Below are 19354 nucleotides of genomic sequence, written 5' to 3' on the forward strand. Positions count from 1 at the left end.
AGAGAGCACAAGCAGGAGGGGCAAGAGGAGAGAGAATCTCAAGTAGACTCCATGGTGAGTGTAGAGCCCAATGTGGGGCTCAATCTCATGACCCCGAGATCATGACCTGAGCCCAAACCAAGAATCAGACACTTCACTGACTGTACCACCCATGTGTCCCTGTTATCACTATTAAATCTATGGATTTGTGGACCTATGGCCAGTTGGATCTGTTTTTGTAGTGATGTGAGCATGGGGCTGCTGGAGTCACAAGTGTAGCTTGAGATTGAAGATAACACGATGGAAAGGATACCATTCAGTGCTGAGATTCTGGGTGCTAGTAACCTTCTGTGTCCTGAACTCAGCCATATCTATAAATCTATAAACTTTTTATAATTAAAAAATAATAATTTCCTTCTTTCCTCTTGAATTAGTCCGGGTCAATGTTCTGCTGTCTTGTAACTAAGACTCCTATCAGATTTAATGAGCAAGAACTACAATCTGCAGATGCATCAGAAAAGAACATTCTTCACTAAAGAATGGAATAAGCACAGACAGATACAGAAACATGAGCATTTATTTTGGAGAAGGGAACTCATTTTGTATATAAATGGTAGCAGAGTGAAGAACAAATTGAATCAGGGAAAATGAAAGACAACAAAATAAATGAACAGACCACTGAAATATTTCAGCTGGGAATTGATGATGCGGCTATGAATTAAATGGGAAGAAGCAGGTAGTAGAGCCACCATGAAGTCCAAATGGGGCAGAGGCTGAATAATTCATCAAAGGTCATGGATTTTTTTTTTTTATTGGAGTTGGTGATCCCAGCTCCTAGGTCTCTGCTTTGAATATTCAACCACAGCTTCCTCTGATGTGAAGGGACATCTGGCCAAAAGATAGCATGAGCCAACTAAATTTCAGGACCCAGTGCAAAATGAAAATGTGAGCCTCTTGTTTAACAGTTACTATGAATTTTTAAACAGCCGTAGCAAAAACATTAAGGCAAGTATGGGACTCTTCTAAGTGCAGGACCCTGTGGAAAGAACAAGTTGCCCAGCCATGAAGCTTGCCTTATCAAAAATGGAATTTGTAGTTTTCTTCAATGAATCCTTTCATATATTGGTAAGGCTGTGATTTGGGAAAAAAAAAAAAAACTTAAGCTATTTCACTGGTATGCCCTTGTGTCCTTTTGCTAATTCAGATATGGAAGAGAAAGGGACTATTCAAAAAAAGCAAAACAAAAACTTGGTCTTGAGGTATGATATGATTCTTCATCTTATTCTAAGATGTTGCATCTTAACATCTTATGCTTAGTTTTAAAACTTTTCACATGTAGCTCCTCAAATGGCCTAAATCTTCCATTTATGTTGCACTAGCAAGTTTAAGGTATGAAATGCAGTTATTTATGAAAGTAACTTTTAAATAGATTTGAAATATATATCCTCTTTGAGAAAGACAAAACGAGTTTGATATTCTCATCTTTTTTTAATGTAAAGGTTTTATTTAGCTAAACTTTTGAAATATCTTGGGAAGTTCTTTTCTAGAGATTAAAAATATCGAGATTTGCATAAGGCTTTCATATCTAGAATGAAAAAAGAATCTTAGACACATTTTATGAAGATATCCGAAAGTCAGCTCTCTTTTCTATGCAATTCCATTTCTATGGCACTAATTTGAGAATTATTTTCCCTTTGTGAAAAGTCGAATTTGTGTTTTGTTGCCTAGGCCCATTCAAGTATTCATTGTGAGGGGTTGCAAATGGAGGGTCTGGAACCAGAAGGTCTAGGTTTAGATCAGTAAGTGTCACTTACAAGTGAATTGAGAATTCCACTTAACCTCAGTGATCCTATCTTTATTTATTTATTTATTTATTTATTTATTTATTTTTAATTTTTTTTTAATGATCCTATCTTTGAAAAAGGAATAATAGTAGGAGCAACCTCACCAGGACTTTGTGATGGTTATATGAATGAATACATGAAGGACAGTTAAAATAATATAGGGAACACTGTAAGCACTTAATACATGCAACAAGTACTATCCTCATATCCTCATATACTGAGTCCAGACTATCACCTCCAAACTTGGTAAGTGATGGGCACACAAGACTGACATGGCTCCTACCCAAGTACAATGCACAATAGATCTCACAGGGGAGATGATTAACAACTGTGATACTGTGTAATAAATGACATGAAGTGAGGAATACAGCACACTCTGGAGCTAATTAGCAGGGTCACTGTAACAAGGTGGGAAAGTGTGTATTGCCTAAAAGAAGTGGGTTAGAAAACACATTCAACTAGAGGATATTACGCTAAGCAAAATAAGTCAATCAGAGAAAGACAATTATCATGTGACCTCACTCATATGTGGAATTTAAGAAACAAAACAGAGGAGCATAGGGGAACAGAGGAAAAAATAAAACAAAATGAAATCAGAGAAGGAGACAAACCATTAGAGACTCTTAATCATAGGAAACAAAATGAGGGTCGCTGGAGGGGCGGTGGGTGGGGGGATGGGGCAACTGGGTGATGGGCATGACAGAGGGCACGTGATGTGATGAGCACTGGGTGTATATAAGACTGATGGATCACTGAACTCTACCTCTACCAGTAAGGCATCATTATGTTAATTGAATTTAAACTTTAAGAAATTTTAATAAATAAATAAAATTTTAAAATGTAATATATTTTAAGGATATAGTATGAATATGTACTTCATTTATAATCACGTAAAATGAACTTTTTATAAAAGATTTTTATTTATTTATTCAAAAGAGACACACAAAGAGAGGTAAAGACACAGGCAGAGGGAGAAGCAAGATCCTCGCATGGAACCCAATATGGGACTTGATCCCAGGACCGTGATCCCGGGATCACAACCTGAGCTAAAGGCAGACACTCAACCACTGAGATATCCAGGTGCCCTAAAATGAATATTTTAAATAAAATATCACCTATACCAAAAGTATTTGGAAGCAAGGTAATTTAGCATATTCTAAGAATGTCCAAATATGATCCTGCTTTCAAAAAAGAAAGAAAAGAAACAGTTTCAAGAAGAATATGCTTTTAAATGGAATTATTAAGTAGGAGTTGACCAGAGAAAGGACAGAGATAAACATCCCAAGGCAAAGAAGAGTAACAAGTAAGATGAAAGAGAACATAGCACCCAAAGAACTGGGAATTGTTCAAGAGTGTATGGATAGTTGTGGGCAGCAATAACACAGTGAACTACAAAGGGATGCAGGAGCCAAATTGTGAATGCATGCTAAATGGTTTTATTTTTATCCTAAAGAATATCTGCACATGTATCTTAAGCCAAGAGTGGGTCCCTAAATCAATCTTTTGTAAGAGCATAGTATACCTCTATGTAAGAAAGAGGGGAGATTGTCAAAGGAGAAATGAAAAATTGGACAGAATGATAGAAAATCCACCAAATAATTAGAAGACAGATTTTAAAAAAAGGAAATGAGAAGGAAAACCAAAGATGACCAGGGATACCCACCATGAGAAGAGGGAATTTAGAGGACAAAATCATCAAAAATGCATATAAGCGCTTTACATGGGATTAAAAACAAAACGAAACAAAACAAACAACCCATGAGTTTCTAGATTTAAAGACATCACCTTGTGTCTGATATTACAAATAAAAAAAAATTCCATTCACATCAAGGTGCCTTGTAAGAAAGTTTTAGGTCACCAGTAATAAAGAAAATATCTTAAAAGCTTCTAGGAAGAAAAACCAAACAAATATAAGGCACATGCAAAGAAAAACTATGAATGAGATTACTGGGAGCTTGAATACAGCAGAAATAGGTCTTCAAAATTTTGGAAAAAAAATCCCAAACTATAATTATAATCCTATCAAACCATCAGGAGGTGTAATAGTAGAATCAGGGTATTTTCAGACTTGCCAACACTCATAAAAATTACCTGCCATACATCTTTTTCCAGGAAGCTCCTGGCGTCACACTCCAAGGCAGTAATCCATAAAAGAGGAATATGTAGGATTTATGAAATAGGGAAGAAGTGAAGACAACTTCCAGGATGATGGTGAAGAGAAGTCTTAGGAAGACAGCTAAGATAGCAGACCTGAACAATGTCTTATGTGGCTTTAGGCAACAGAAAGGAGATACCAGCAAAGACACAACCATGTGCACACGCACACGTCACAAACCAATAGAATATCTGATGTTGGAATAGAATATTGGGGACATTTTACTGTTTCACTTTGGAAATAGTTGAAGCCAAAAGAGTGATGGTTACATAGAACAAAATGCAAAGACAAACAAAACAGAAGTAAATTTTAACCATCAGGAGAGCGTAAAAATGTACAAAAGGGTGAAATGTAATCTTAAAGTACTGGGTGGCTAAGCTATAAACAAAATATGCCCAGTCATAATAAGGTGTGCACTGAATATTAATTTAACCAAAAGACTCTGGGAGCAGGATGGAGGAAGGAAAAGAGCCCACCCACGCCTGTGTGTGTTGAGGAATAAGCACTGGAGTTAATTCTCCATCACCTATAGAAGAAAGCAGATACATGACCTGTAAACTTTTAAAATGAAAAATAGATATATAATCATTTTCTTTAGAAACACATAGATCCATACCAGTAGGAACAGCTAGCGTGGCTTCATCTGTTGAAAAGGAATTAAAAGATGAGAAAAAGAGGGACAAAGAAACAGCTGTTTTTTATTACGGAGTCTTCCAGCACTATCCAACTTTTTAAAACTTTTTTTTTATTGTGAATTGTAACTTATATGCAGAAAACTGTATAAAACATATTTGGACAGTTTAACAATATAATAAAGGAAACATCTGGGTAACCACCACCTAGGTCAAAAAATAGAACATGGCTGGCCCTTAGAACTACCCCCACTCCATGTGCCCTCTCTCACAAAACCTCCTCCCGACCCCTAGAGGTAACACTTTTCTGACTTTGGTGATAAGTTATTTTGCATTTATTCAGATTTTTATCACCTATGCATGCATCCCTTAATGGCGAAGCTCAGCTTTCCATGGTTTTGACAGAATTTTCAAGGATGTAGCTAGTTTATTTAAATGAAATTTAAATTTTTTAATGCCATATTTTGCCCATACAAGTACAAACACTGGATTTATACACCCTCCACTATAAAGAATTATTAAGTACACTGGCTTTCCCACACTGATAGTTTCATAAGAAAAAGGTATTATTACTCATTTCTCCCAGACGCTTGTAAATATACCTTTACCTTGGAACTGCAAGGAATGCCTACAGATCTGTACAAGAATACTTGTATTTCTACACCATAAATGACCAACGTATGTTTTTAATATTGCGCATTAAAAGCTATATTAAAATGCAATTTAACAATAATTTCAATGAGCCATACATGATTAACGGCAAAAGAAGATTCTAGGCCCAGAAGGAAGAATAATGGCAAGTACAAATCAAAAAAAAAAAAAAAGGAAAAATTAACATTTACTCCCATACCACAAATCTGATATTTTGCAAGAGTGGTTTCCATCCAGGATGAGTATTGGAGTTGACTGAGGTTTTAAAACAATCCCAGTAAAAACCATCCTCTTTGCCCGCAAAAGGGTAAATTAGAATCTCAGGGATTGGAGGATGACGGCAAGTATTATTTTAACAAAAAACGGGCATCTTTGATGATATCAACAAACTCCTCAGGGCATTTTGATCCTAATATACTCATTTCCTTATTGTGAGATATTATCCCAGAGCACGACTGTTTTATTAGCGAAGAGCAGATGCTCCCAAATCTCCCTTGACCCATGGTCTTCTTTTCCCATATTGTCCAGATTCATTGAGTACCTTTACCCTTGTAAACTGAATGGTTCCCATTGCAGACCTAGAATCTGCTCATTTCATTTCCAACTCTGGCCCTACTACCTGCACTGGGCAGTGGTGGTGTCATATTCCAAGGTGAACTACCTCATTGCTACCACTTTCCACCTAGTCAAAATGTGTTCATTGGAACTTATTCTGGGGTGTGGAACAGAATGTAACAGGATATGGTCCTGACATTAGGGGAGGCCAAAGAAGTAGAGAAAGAGCCAGTTTGGCTGCATCAAGGCTGAGTCCTCTCTCGTTGCTAAGGAGGAGCTTCATCTGGTGGTCAGAGCAGAAGCTGGGAACCATGACTCATGGAGCCTTTTCCTGACTCTTCTCTGAGTCACTTTATGACCTTGGACAAGTCCCTCTACCTTTCTGGGCCTTGTGCCCCTGCCACCCCGCCCCCCCCCCCATGTAGTCCTTCCGGTCTTCCTTCCGGAGATTTCATATGTTTGTATTTTTAAAGTGTTAAGACTCTTCAGGAGAGCCATTTCAGAAGAAATATTGGTTCTGGAGCTCGAGGAGATTATCCGAGTCAGGCTTTGCAAATAGAGGTACTAAATCATTAGTAACCTTGTGTTGGTTTGCTAAAATTTTCTTTCCTTTTTCCATCTTGAGTTCTATCTAGTTTTACTTTTTGAGATCTATCCTGTGCTGCCTATGGCTGCTTGGTGACCTTTATCTAAAGCATTATGCTGATCAAGTTGTACTTGCAATCTTCTTAGAAACCTGTGTGACCCTCTCATTACCTTTCAAATAAAGATCAAGCTGAGCGGCACCTGGCTGGCTCAGTGGTTGAGCTTCTGCTTTCAGCTCAGGTCGTGATCTTGGGGTCCTGGGACTGAATCCCACATCGGGCCTCCCACAGGGAGCCTCCTTCTCCCTCTGCCTGTGTCTCTGCCTCTCTCTCTGTGTCTCTCATGAATAAATAAAATCTAAAAAAAAAAAAAAAATCAAGCTGAGATTCAGGTCTTTCCACAATTAGATTCCAATCTGCCTTCCCTATTTTATGTCCTCCATTCCCTTACACATATTTTATGATGTAGATCAACTGGTCACCTAGCTGTTTTTCAAATAAGTGCTACCCCCTGAGGGCAAAGACCTCGTTTTATTTAATTTCATAGTCTGGGATCAAACACAATGCCTCCTCCATTGTCATTGCTTAATAGATGTTGGGTGAATGAGTAAATGAATGAATGAGTGAATAAATGGATGGATTCTGTTTCCTCCACCCAGAATGTCTTTAAAATATAAACAGTATCCATGTTTTATGGCCCATCTCAAATGACATCCTCCACAAAGCCTTCCTTGACTCTCCCTGTGGGAAACGGCTTTCCCTCCTTCTTTACACTATTCTATCTGTTCTAATGACATAATTCCATGTATTGAATTTACTTATATATATCATAGCTCTCATATCAAAGTCCCCCGAAGGGAAAGGACAAAATGTATTTTCATTTTATACTTTTACTCAGTACCGTTTTCAAAACTATTTGAATTAAGTATGTGTGTATGTGTTACCTGCATGTGTGTTAACATGCATGCCTTGGAAATAATATATCCCCCCTTTTCACAAATATTCTCCATCTCTCACTATCTCCTATAATTTGGGAACTCTGAGATTTAGACAGCAGCTTCCTCTTCCATGAAATAAGGAAGTTGGACCAGAGGATCCATTTGATACAGACACAAGATTTCTTTAGGGCAAGAGTATTGGAATGATGAAATGTAATATAAATGTATTACAAAAAGCGTAACGAGCTCTTGACATCTTATATCACCTGGTATTTTTGCCGTCTTTTAAGTCATTAAGAAAATGATGTTTTTCTCAGGTTTTCATCTTTGGCAATTTGTTTGCTACTGTTTAGGGCCCAAATCTGCCTAAGGAAAATAATAAAAATCACAGACCCCAAAAAGACCCTTGGGTTGTATACTCTGATCTTTTCCCATGACAGAGGAAGCAACTGAGATTCTGGGATAGAAATTGGTTTGCTCCAAGCAACATAAAGCTGAATACGAAATCCCAGTGACAGGTCTCATTCTCCTGGATAAGTAAGCAAAACAAACCACAAGGTTCATCAGCTTCCTTCTTCCTGATGACATACCCATGAGCTTTTTTGTTTCTCTTCTCCACCTCCTGGTTGTCCTTGTTTAATCTGGGGATTAAAAATGGGGCTTTTGGTTTCAGCAGTGATCCTATGGGTGTCTAAAACCTATGGCGCATGCTCTTCTCATATTAGGTACGCATCCATTACGAAAAGCATTGTTAGATGGAGTTGAAGGGCATATTCCAGCTCCAGCTGAAAAACTGGGCAATAAATGAGAAAAGCAACAGTGTGAGTTTTGACGTTCTTGGAAAGCTTACCATATCTCAGGCCAGATTTGCATCCTTTGTAACTCCACAAGGGAATTCCCAGAAGGCATATATTTTCTTTCCTTGACAAATGTCTCAAATTAAAGAGCAACAAAGGAAAATGGTTAAAGCACCAAGGGTGTGATATTTTAAGAGGTTTAACTCGGTCTTTGGCTCTTTGGAGCTGAATAGGTCACAGTTCTCCATAGGGAGAACATTTGTCGATCAATTTGTATCTCATTAGGGCTCCAAGGGCGCTGCTAGCAGGGTCATCTATTTATTTGAGGTTTAGTGGTGAAATAGATTGATTTTCTCCCCACCCTTATGCTTTTTTTGGTTTAAGTTCCAGCTATCTTTTATTGTTCCCCATGGTAGATGATCCTCTTAAGGGAAGCTCAGTAGAGAAGGTGGAAGCCCCTGGAGTTGATATATGCTCCCATTAATCATGTCCAGGGAAGATGAAGAATCTTGTAGGCAATTCATACAGAAGATTGAAGACAATCAAATGGCATGTTTCGTAACCCTCAAGGCTATGGCGTTGGCAGAGATGTCCTTTTTTGTTTGTTTTTCCATAGTAAGGAGCATTGATATTCATAGTCCCTCCTGTAACACACTTATTTGAATTGCAGTTACTGCTAACACACTAACATTCTTAAGAAGCGCTTTCTTTAAAAAAAAAAAAAAAAAAAACTATTTTATTTATTCATTTGAGAGAGAGAAAATGAGACAGAGAGAGCATGAGGGGGAGGGCAGAAGGAGAGTGAGAAGCAAATTCCCTGCTGAGCAGGGAGCCTGATGTGGGGCTTGATCTCAAGACCCTGGGATAATGACCTCAGCCAAAGAAGGATGCTTAACCAACTAAGCCACTTAGGCACCCCAAGAAGCACTTTCTACAGAGTCCTTTTGTCTACATTAGCAAGAACAGTGAGCTTATTTTCTGTGTTCATTGCCCCTTCCCTGCAGGTGCTGAAATGATGCTGAATCGCAATGCAAACATAGTTTTTGAAGGTAAATTCTAAAACTTTATAAGAGTGTTGAGAGGACTAAGGCACATATTTAAAATTTGATACACAATGAATACTGATTTGATACGAGGGATTACAGATGGGGTATTTAAACCCTAAGATGGCCTTTGCCTCAATATTTTTTTTTTTAACTTCCAAGGGGACTTTAATCATTTGCTTCACTTATTCAGCTTATGTAATGAGGAAGCCCCACTGCCTTCTTGGTTGGTTTTTGATTCAGTGTTTATTGCTCACCCCCAATTCCACACCAACCTGGATAAGACAATCTAATTAAATTGAGCCTGATATTGACCTTTTCATTATAAATACATTATAAATCATTAAATTAGTTCAATAAACACCACTATCTCAGCTCCCTTTTTCCCCACTCCCAACTTCATCCACCTGAAAAATCTTACCAACAGTGACTTAAATCAGCCCAATATACAAAAATAATAATGACAGCCATTTATGACACTATATGGAGACACAAATCAAATAATTTAGTGTCATGAATTTGAATAATTCTTACAGCTCTATCATCTCATTCCATTATGAGCCCCTTTCTACATTTGATAAAAAATGAGAGGAATTGGGACACCTGGGTGGCTCAGAGATTGACTTCTGCCTTTGGCTCAGGTTGTGATCCCAGGATCCTGGGGTCAAGTCCCACATCAGGCTCTCTGCTCAGTGGGGAGCCTGCTTCTCCCTCTGCCTATCTCTCTGCCTCTGTCTGTGTCTCTCATGAATAAATAAATCAAATCTTTAAAAAAAATGAGAGGAGTGAAGATAATTTGGTACAGAGAAAAAGACCTGGACAGGTGAAATAGGTGGACAGAGTCAAAGAGATAATAAGTAGGAGTAGTTAAATCCTAACCATAGATTTATAGATGTGAAGGGGAAAAAGGTAGATATGGTATATATATATATATGTGTGTATGTGTGTGTGTGTGTGTGTGTATATATATATATACCCAATGAGATGTTATTCAGCCATAAGAAAGTACGATATCTTGGCATTTGCAACAACCTGGCTGGGGCTACAGGGTACGATGCTAAGTGAAATAAGGGAAACACAGGTGATATGTTTCAGGGAAACACAAATAGAATATGAATTCCCTCATGTGGAATTTAAGAATACTAGTGAGCAAAGGGATAAAAAGAGAGAGAGGACAAATCATAAAACAGATCCTTAACTATAGAGAACAAATATAGAACAAATAGCAGAAGGATTAAATGGGTGATAGGGAGGGGCATCTGGGTGACTCAGTCTGTTAAACATCTCCTTTCAGCTCAGGTCTTGACCTTGGGGTCCTGGATAGAGCCCCACGTCAGGTTCTCTACTCAGCAGGGAGTCTGCTTCTCCCTCTCCCTCTGCCCCTCCCCCTGCTCCTGCACTGACGTGCACATGCACTCCTCTCTCTCTCTAATAAATACAATCTTTAAAACAAATTAGGTGATGGGGATTAAGGAGTGCAATTATGTGTTGAACACAGGGTGTTGTGCAGAAGTATCAAATCACTATATTGTACAAAAGAAATTAGTATTATACTGTATGATAACTGGAATGAAAGTAAAACCGTAAAAGCAATCAGTCAGTCCAGGCCTTTGGGCTCTACCATTCATGCTCCTGTCATAGAGAATCTGCTTCCTGTTGATAACAGTTAAGACACTTTGTTATTGCTTTCTAGGTATATTAGAGATATTAAGCCACTACCTTTTTATGAGAAATTAACAGATAATTTTGAGAGTAACAGGGTGTTGGACTGTATAGACTAGCTCAAAGATATTTTTTAAATGTTTATTTATTTTCATTTTGTTTAAGATTTTATTTATTTATTCATGAGAGACCAGAGAGAGAGAGAGAGAGAGAGAGGCAGAGACACCGGCAGAGGGAGAAGCAGGCCCCATGCAGGGAGCCCAGGTCTCCAGGATCATGCCCTGGGCCAAAGGCAGGTGCTATACCGCTGAGCCACCCAGGGATCCCCTTATTTTCATTTTTTAAATATTTTATTTTTTATTCATGAGAGACACAGAGAGAGGCAGAGACACAGGCAGAGGGAGAAGTAGGCTCCATCCAGGGAACCTGATGCAGAACTCGATCCCAGGACCCTGATATCAAGACCTGAGCTGAAGGCAGATGTTCAACCACTGGAGTCACTCAGCCGTCCCTAAAATTTATTTTTTGATAGCACTTTTCAGTAATTACTTGAAAGATGATTTATCAAGCTTAAAAAGTACCGGGATCCCTGGGTGGCGCAGCGGTTTGGCGCCTGCCTTTGGCCCAGGGCGTGATCCTGGAGACCCGGGATCAAATCCCACGTCGGGCTCCCGGTGCATGGAGCCTGCTTCTCCCTCTGCCTGTGTCTCTGCTTCTCTCTCTCTCACTGTGTGCCTATCATAAATAAATAAAATAAAATAAAATAAAAAATTTTTAAAAAGTAACTAATCATGGAGAAATTATAAGTAAGAAAAAGAAAATCCCAGTAGTAGTAACAAATGTAAAATGGTACACATGTATAGCACATAATGACAATATTATCTAGTAACTACACAGGTATTATTTTCCTTTGCCACAAAACAATAATTTCTATGATATATTCTTTAATAACTGTAAGAAAAATTATTATTGTTTCCTCGAAAAAAGTTATGTCTATAATGTATGCTTTCTAAGAATTTAGACCATGCTACTTTTAGCAACAGAGAAATTTAAAAAAATAGTAGTTTGGATCAAATCCTATGATATCTTCTATATAGTGAAAGCTTCAAATATTTTACTGCTTTAAATGATAATAAATCAACTCAGATTGAGACGAATATTTATTATATTTGGAATTAACAATAATAAAACCAAATATTGCCTTCTTCAATATTCAGAGTGGAATTTAATGGAAATAAAATGATCCTGTGAAGTTTGATTTTCTACTTAATACATTGTCATATTTTTGGAACCAAGGTCTCTGTAAGATTACATTACTTGAAAAGTTGAAATAACTGCATTCAAGTGTAAATCAGACTATTTTTCCTGGAGCTAATATCACCACCGTAGCCTAGTTTTACCTCTGTAGCCTTTTAAAAAATGCACTTAGGAACAGTCTGCTTAAATTAAAGAAAGAAGAGAGGAATTTCTTCTTTCTGCCTAAATTTGAAAACAAACTCACTTGCAATAAGAAAGAAGGAACTTCTGGACATTGGAAATTTCCTTCAAAACAAGGGAAAATCGGTTTTACATCAACTGCATTCTTCAGCTGTAGAGTATAAAAAAAAAAAAGGAAAAGGAAAAAAAAGAGGGAGACAGTAGAATTTTTTACCAAATGAACTGCTCTCTAAGTTCCCAATATACCTTAAAAATTAAAGGCTGAACGTATTTATTTCCCCGTTTCAGTTTTTCATGGAAGCCCTTAAAAAAACCAAACATATGGATCACCACCGTTGAAAGGAAGCACTGCCTCCCTCTGGTGCTCAACCGTCTCCACGTAACAGAAGACACGTATTTTGTAATTTACTGAGACACTGCACTCTGCAAAATCGGGCCCAAAGACAGACCTCAAACTGGACTAGCAGCTCTGCTCCTGAAACAACATACCTGGGCTATATTTGGAAATGTCTGTGTAGACAAAACAACGTGCGCTGGGAGGGGCGGGTGCATGGAGGAGCGCAGCAGGCATTATCTGGTTTCACTGTCTACAGTGATCATATTAACTGAATAATTGCCCATTATTTGCTTTGTATCCTAGAGCCCAAGGCCACTGTATTTACTTTCAAAGTGAAATGAAGAACAGAGGATAAGTCAGCTCCCCTATGACTTTTCCCTCCTCCGTCCCTGCTCCAGCATTGGCTTTTAGCTTTCCAAATTGAGAAGCTATGCCTAGGCCCTAAATTGAATTTCACGACTTCATTTGTGATAGAATTATGTGCGGCTCTGCACCCTTTAAGCAGAGCATTGTAAACAGCATGCAGCCAGAGTGTGCGTGTGCACACACACGCGTACGCGTGAGCAGGCATGGTTGGGCAGGAGTGAACCCAACAGATCTGGCTGGGAAGCCCTAAGAGCATCGATGGTGACTGCAGTGGTTTTGGCCTGGAACAAATAATTTTGAGATGTTCAATGTCAGGTAAATCTGGTAGATTTTCGATTTCACTTGAAACGATTTCTGCACCTTGCCACTCAAATATTCCTCAAATGTGTGCCTTTATTTTCATCCCACTTCCAAAGTTCTGGAATAGGTCCCAACATCGGTAATGTTGAGTATCATAGCTGTCTTCAATCTGGTTTCCAATTTCCTCAATCCAGTCCACCGTCTACATTGCTTCCAGAGTGGTCTTCTCAAACAAAACTCTGGCCATGCCTTTCTCCTGCATGAAAACCCTCCAAGGGCATCCTATTACCAACAGGAAAAAAATCTGAGATTCTCTGAGTCCTAGCCTTTTCTCACATTGCTACCTTACCCTGTTCTTCTCTGACTTACTTTCTTTTTGAGTAGCACCAAGCCACTAGTACATCGCCCAGATATGCGCCCCATTCTGTTCCATATTTCATAGCATACCACATATGCCTTCTGCTTCAAATTTTCTATAATGTAGTAAATCAATAACTCTCCCCTTTCTTAACCTCTCCATTAGAAATGAACTTAGTGGTCAGTTAGGTCAGGAAATATTTTCTGATCCTGGAGCTATCATTTCTGTGCTTCCATAGGATACTGTCCACGATTTATCATAGCATCAAATACATTGGAATAAAATTAACAAATATATATCTTGGGGCATCTGTCTGGCTCAGTGGTTGAGCATCTGCCTTCGGCTCATGTCATCATTTCAGGGTCCTGGCATCGAGTCCCGCATCGGGCTCCCCACAGGGGGCCTGCTTCTCCCTCTGCCTATGTCTCTGCCTCTCTCTGTGTGTCTGTCATGAATGAATAAATAAAAGCTTGAAAAAACAAATACATATCTCTCATTGCATGGTAATCTTTTCAAAGAGGAGAGATTTCCCATGACCTAGCACTTCTATCCCCATGGCCCAGGAACTAGTATATCAAAGGCATTGCTTGAATATCTGTGAAGAAATTTCTGCATCATGGAGAGCCACACTAACCTGTTTATACTTGCTGGCTATGTCTTCAGCTTAATGAACACTTCATGTCAGATATCCCTGCAGGGACTACTTAACATTTACTTTTGCTCTAGGCTAAAGACAATAGGTTTGAGAAAAAAAACAATAACATGACTTCCCACCCTCGAAATTTTCATTTGGCTGAATTTTCTTTTTTTTTCCAGACTGTTTTGAATGACTGAATCAGCCTCTACATAAGTGTGCATTTTTGTATAACAATTTTGAGTGACTTCGACAGATTCTACAGTTGCAGGGGACTTGATAATGTTGGACTAAGAGAAGAATAAAAGCTAACACTCACAGCAGGAAGAACAATTATCAAATTCATGAGTCAGTTCAACTACAGTTGAAATACATGTCTCTTAAGACTGTCCTTTCCAGAAAGAAATTATTATGATTCTGATTCTAATTGACGCTTGAAGGCTGATCATTTATTATTTTAAGTAAGACCTTATGCCTTGAAGGTAGTTTGAGGCATAAAAATGCTGACTTAGTATAGTTCCCTGCTGTGAGAGGCAAAATATGTGAAATTCAAACGGGAGGTCACCATTTTATCCTAAGCACAATAACATGGATGTAAGCAAATATATAAAATCGACCTTGGCAGGATAATAACAAATAAGCAAATGAATTGACTTGTATTATCCAGTGGCTGACGTTAATTTCAATATAGTCTGTAATTGTAATACACGTGTGCATCTTATCTGAGATTGTAGTAGTGGTTTAGTCAATACCTATATAGCAAACATGTCCTTGGTGTCAGATTCACTACTAGGTATTTAAAATGCAGATGTGGGAGTCATAGGCTAGGAATTGGAGGATTTTGCATTTTAGGGGGAAAGGCAAATGACTAATCTGGACATTAAAATGCAGTGTTATAAATGATCAATATGCAAAAGATAGTATGAGAAAACAGAAGAAAGACATCAAATTCAGCAAGAGAGTTCCAGGAAGGCACTCTGGAGAAAATGCTGCCACATTGGAGTTCAGCAAAGTTGTAGAAATAAGTCAGAGAATATGGCAGGAGGTTCCAGAAGGAGCTAAAGCAGGCACAAAATGCTGAGAGCTCTCTCAGATTATGGTGCATTTCAGGAACTTTAGTTAACTCAATATGGCTATTGGATGCTTTATAAGGCAGGATGAAGAGATGAGGTCATGGAAGGAGGATGTATCAAAGGATGGACACCAGATGTGTATGTCATGCCTACTAGTTTCGGTATTGTCATGTCTAGGGGACAACAGAAGGGTTGCCAATGAGAAATAATAGGATCGTATTTACATTTTATAGCAGTAGAATGGGGTGACTCCTTAATCAGATCTATAGTAGAGATGGAAGACAAATGCATTATTCGGGGAAAGAAATAATGGAGGTCTGAAATAAAATATTGATTCAGAGAAGGAACCAGCCCTGAGAGTCATTTGGAGGGAGAAACCACAGACCTGATGGTATACAGAGTGATGAATTGGAGGACATCATGGCAGATTTCTAGCTCAGGAGACCTGCTGGGTGGTAATGCAGCTTCCTTAAGATGGTAATAAAAGAATTGGACTTGAAGACCTCGGGGAAGTAAGAAGGACTGACTTGTAGACATTTCAAGTTTGGGTTACTCTGGGGGCCTTTAATTGGCAAAGCCAATAGAGAGAATATAGTTGTTTAGAGCATGAGGCAGGAGCTAGGGCGTATAGGTGCTGTTTGAGTCATATGTGCTATGATCACCAATCTATAAGATTGGGAGCTTTAACCAGGAGGGTTAAAGGAAGAAGGAAGGAAGAAAAATCTCAAAATTGCCAAAGGTTCCAGTGCTAAAGGAAAGGAAAACTGCTCATTGGATTAAATACATAGGTCATTGTTGACCTGAAATCGCGATTTTAATGCAATTGTAGCGGATGGACCCAAGATGAAGAGGGTTGAACAATGAATTGGAGGTGAAGGATTTGTAACAAGCTGGTGTTATTCTTTCAAGATACATCAGGGGAGGGAAGCATGATGAAAGTTCAACATGTTTTGATGCTGTTTTAAGACAAGCTTATCTGACAGAGGAAGGAGCCTACAGAGAGGAAGAGAACATACGGGCCAGGTGTTTGAGGGGTTTGGACCCAGAACAGAGAAAGAAGTTATATTGGAAAAGACGAGAAATGTATTCTTATCCAAAGCCAAAGAGAAAGTGGGAATGCCAGTATATTTTTACGTAGAGCTGGGAGGCAGTTTGAGTCTGTTCCCACCTGGCATCAAGTAGAAGAGAAATCATTTGCAAAGAGCAGAGATAGTGAAACAGATGAATGGAAAGTCCATCATTTGCGGGACAGACTGCTGAGCCAAGGTGCCTCTTAGCACAACTGAAGCTTCAACAACCTGCCGCACTGTTCAGGCCTCCTTTCTCTCTTCCCAGTTCCTGTCTTTGTGCTCTGTTCCTCTTAGAGGCAACACAACACCACACAAATCCCTCAGCTCCTCCCTAGAACAGGTGACCCCTGCTGAGAGCTTTGACCATGATCAACATGAGCAGTGAGCTGCCCGGGTCTTTGAAAGCCATGAAGTCATGCCCTGCTAAATCCTTAAAAATTCTTAGGCAAAGGCCACCTTCTTCAACTTTGGTCCATTTAATGGCCAGTGGGGATAATGATGGAGAGGGAGGAAGATACTATACTTTTTTTTTTTCCAGTTTAAGTTATGTAAGAAGTTCTTATAAATGAGATGCTAACCTCCTGCTGTCATTATTATTATCTTGTATTTCAATTTTATACAGAAATCCATGGAAATACTATATAAGAATCATTTTATACATGAGATATGCTTTTATATTTCACATTTTACAAAACATTTAACCTCAAATTCCAAACTCTTTCTCTGTATTCGCCACACCTCCCTCAAGAGGGAATAAACACACCTTGAGACTCCTTTGGTGTCCCATTTTCCAGCAATACCTAGCGAAAGTTTTAACTTCAGTGTAACATTAACTTTTTTCCCCATAAATAAAACGGAAAGTATTCATACAGTTTGTTGGTCATTCATGTCCAAGAAACACCTGCTATGGAAGAGTCAGGTTGAGCAAAGCTGCCAAACTGAGGAGACAGGAACATGAGTGAATGGCTTCAAGGCTCTCACACTCTGCTTTCTCCATACAAACCGGAGGAAGTGTAGACTTGAAGAGATAAAGTAAAAACATCCAGAAGATCCAGGCATGGAGTTAACTGACCATGTAGATTAGATTAATTCATCCAGCAACTAAGGTCTATGTTAGTGTTTTCCAGCAATAAAACATTGAGAAATAACAAATAAGAGAATTGGAGATGTATCAAAGGAAAATTATTCTTTCTGTATTTCACCACTGACTTAAGAAATACAGAAAATGGTGAAACACCGGCTTCAAATTATGCCTCCATATATTTACATAATACCAGGTACTTAGATTCTTTGTGTCTCACTTTCCCTATCACTGAAAGGAAGAAATTGCATGAACTGAGCTTTATTTATCTTTACTCTCTATTATTTAGGTTACATAAATCCTTAAATATAAATTCAAGCACATTTTTAAAGTCAGTGAAAATATTTCTAGTGATATGTATAAAAGCTACACACTAAATATTATTTTTAAAATCATTTTAGCTTTAGCAGGGCTGAAATAAATTTTTTGTGTGTCTTTCGATGGTCATAATTCACAAAGAAAAAAGTCAACACCCTTAGAAAGTTAAAAAAAAAAACCCAACAATTTAGATGGTGCTTCTGAATTTTTAAGAATAGAAAATATAAGATTTTATTCAATAAAATAAGTTTTTTTTTACTCTTTGTTTAGTTTTTTTTCATTTTATTATTTCCATTGTTTTAGTAATATACATTAGTTTGGAATTTCTATTGAAAACTATATGCAGGGTGACAGGCATCAAAGAGGGCACTTGATGGGATGAGCTCTGGGTGTTATACTATATGTTGGCAAACTGAATTTAAATAAAAATTTTTAAAAAGCATATGCAATTCCATGTCATACAATTTGTTAGTTATTATATCAGTACATGAAAATGTTCATCTCAGGCTGATATGATAAACTATTTTGTGTAGAAACTTCTCCAATTTTTCTTAGTAAGCCAATGTACTGTCTTAAGCACTGGATATGTATCTCCCCAAACATTTGAACATTTATTTGTTCGTTTTTTTAAAGAGGAGGGGAGGGACAGAGGGAGAGGGTGAGAGAGAATCTTAGGCAGGCTTCACACCCAGCGTGGAGCCTGATGCAGGGCTCGATCTCATTGCCCTAAAGTCATGACCTGATCTGAAATCAAGAGTCGGACACTTCTAAACTGAGACACCCAGGCATCCCAGAACATATCATTTTGTATTGCAACAATTTCATATCTGTGTCCTCCATCAATCCTTTGTAATCCTTGGAGATTAGTGCTGGCCACATGCCTAGCACTTAATATTTTTATTTGAAAAAAAATAAAGAAAGACATAAATATATGCATTCCTCAAACTTTCCTTCTCTAGGCTTTTCTATAATACATGGTCCTGATCATAACCATCATCATCTCCTTCTTCATCAACACAGTCAACTTGAGAGTTATAACAATTTTAGGTGATATTTGTTAAGCTTTTACTATCTTCTAGGAACTATCTTTTAGTATTTTACTTAGTGCTGTCCTGATCCAAGATTTTTCTGTACTCTTCTGTGTCCTACTCTGTGCCCTGGAATTTTGACCTTTGCAGAAAGCATCACCCAATTTGCTTCATTGGTTAGATTCTGTTGCCTTCAGCCAATGGCAGACATCAAAAAAGGATACAAGATGGGAGAAAATAAGATCAGGAGTTCCTTCTCCTGATTCCTCCCTGCATAGACATCAAATCTGGCAGAGGCTATATGCCCTCATGACTAGTGACCCCGCCTGGGCATCCCTTTTTCCATGGTTCCACTGGTTTTAGATCTTGGCTACCTCTGGTAACACTGTTTTGTCCCCGCATCCCTTGGGGTGCTAATGGCTTCCCACAATTGTTAAGTCTCTTCAAACTTTACTATTATTCCCTTACATGCCCTTATCCCATCTTTATCTCTAAAAGTAGTTTCTTCTTTA

The 19354-nt window shown here is 38.3% G+C and overlaps 2 long non-coding RNA genes across 7 annotated transcripts in view; one reads left to right on the forward strand and one right to left on the reverse strand.

Moving 5' to 3' along the window:
* LOC111097530 overlaps window positions 1-12420 on the reverse strand; it is a 35121-nt gene extending 22701 nt beyond the window's left edge. Inside the window, exon 1 of the long non-coding RNA XR_005364251.1 lies at window positions 12342-12420. This is a non-coding gene — a long non-coding RNA (uncharacterized LOC111097530). The remainder of the gene's footprint in view (window positions 1-12341) is intronic.
* Window positions 1-19354, forward strand: part of LOC111097339 — a 569600-nt gene that overhangs the window by 472921 nt on the left and 77325 nt on the right. Inside the window, exons 6-7 of one of the 6 annotated variants that reach the window (XR_005364245.1) lie at window positions 9140-9184; window positions 12566-14030. The exons of 4 other annotated variants lie outside the window; for them this stretch is intronic. This is a non-coding gene — a long non-coding RNA (uncharacterized LOC111097339). Of the gene's footprint in view, window positions 1-9139; window positions 9185-12565; window positions 14031-19354 lie in introns of those variants that run through there. One more of the 6 variants, XR_005364249.1, reaches the window with a different exon arrangement.

Source organism: Canis lupus, chromosome 9 (assembly GCF_011100685.1).
Source record: "Canis lupus familiaris isolate Mischka breed German Shepherd chromosome 9, alternate assembly UU_Cfam_GSD_1.0, whole genome shotgun sequence".
In the NCBI taxonomy this organism is placed as follows: Eukaryota; Metazoa; Chordata; class Mammalia; order Carnivora; family Canidae; genus Canis; species Canis lupus.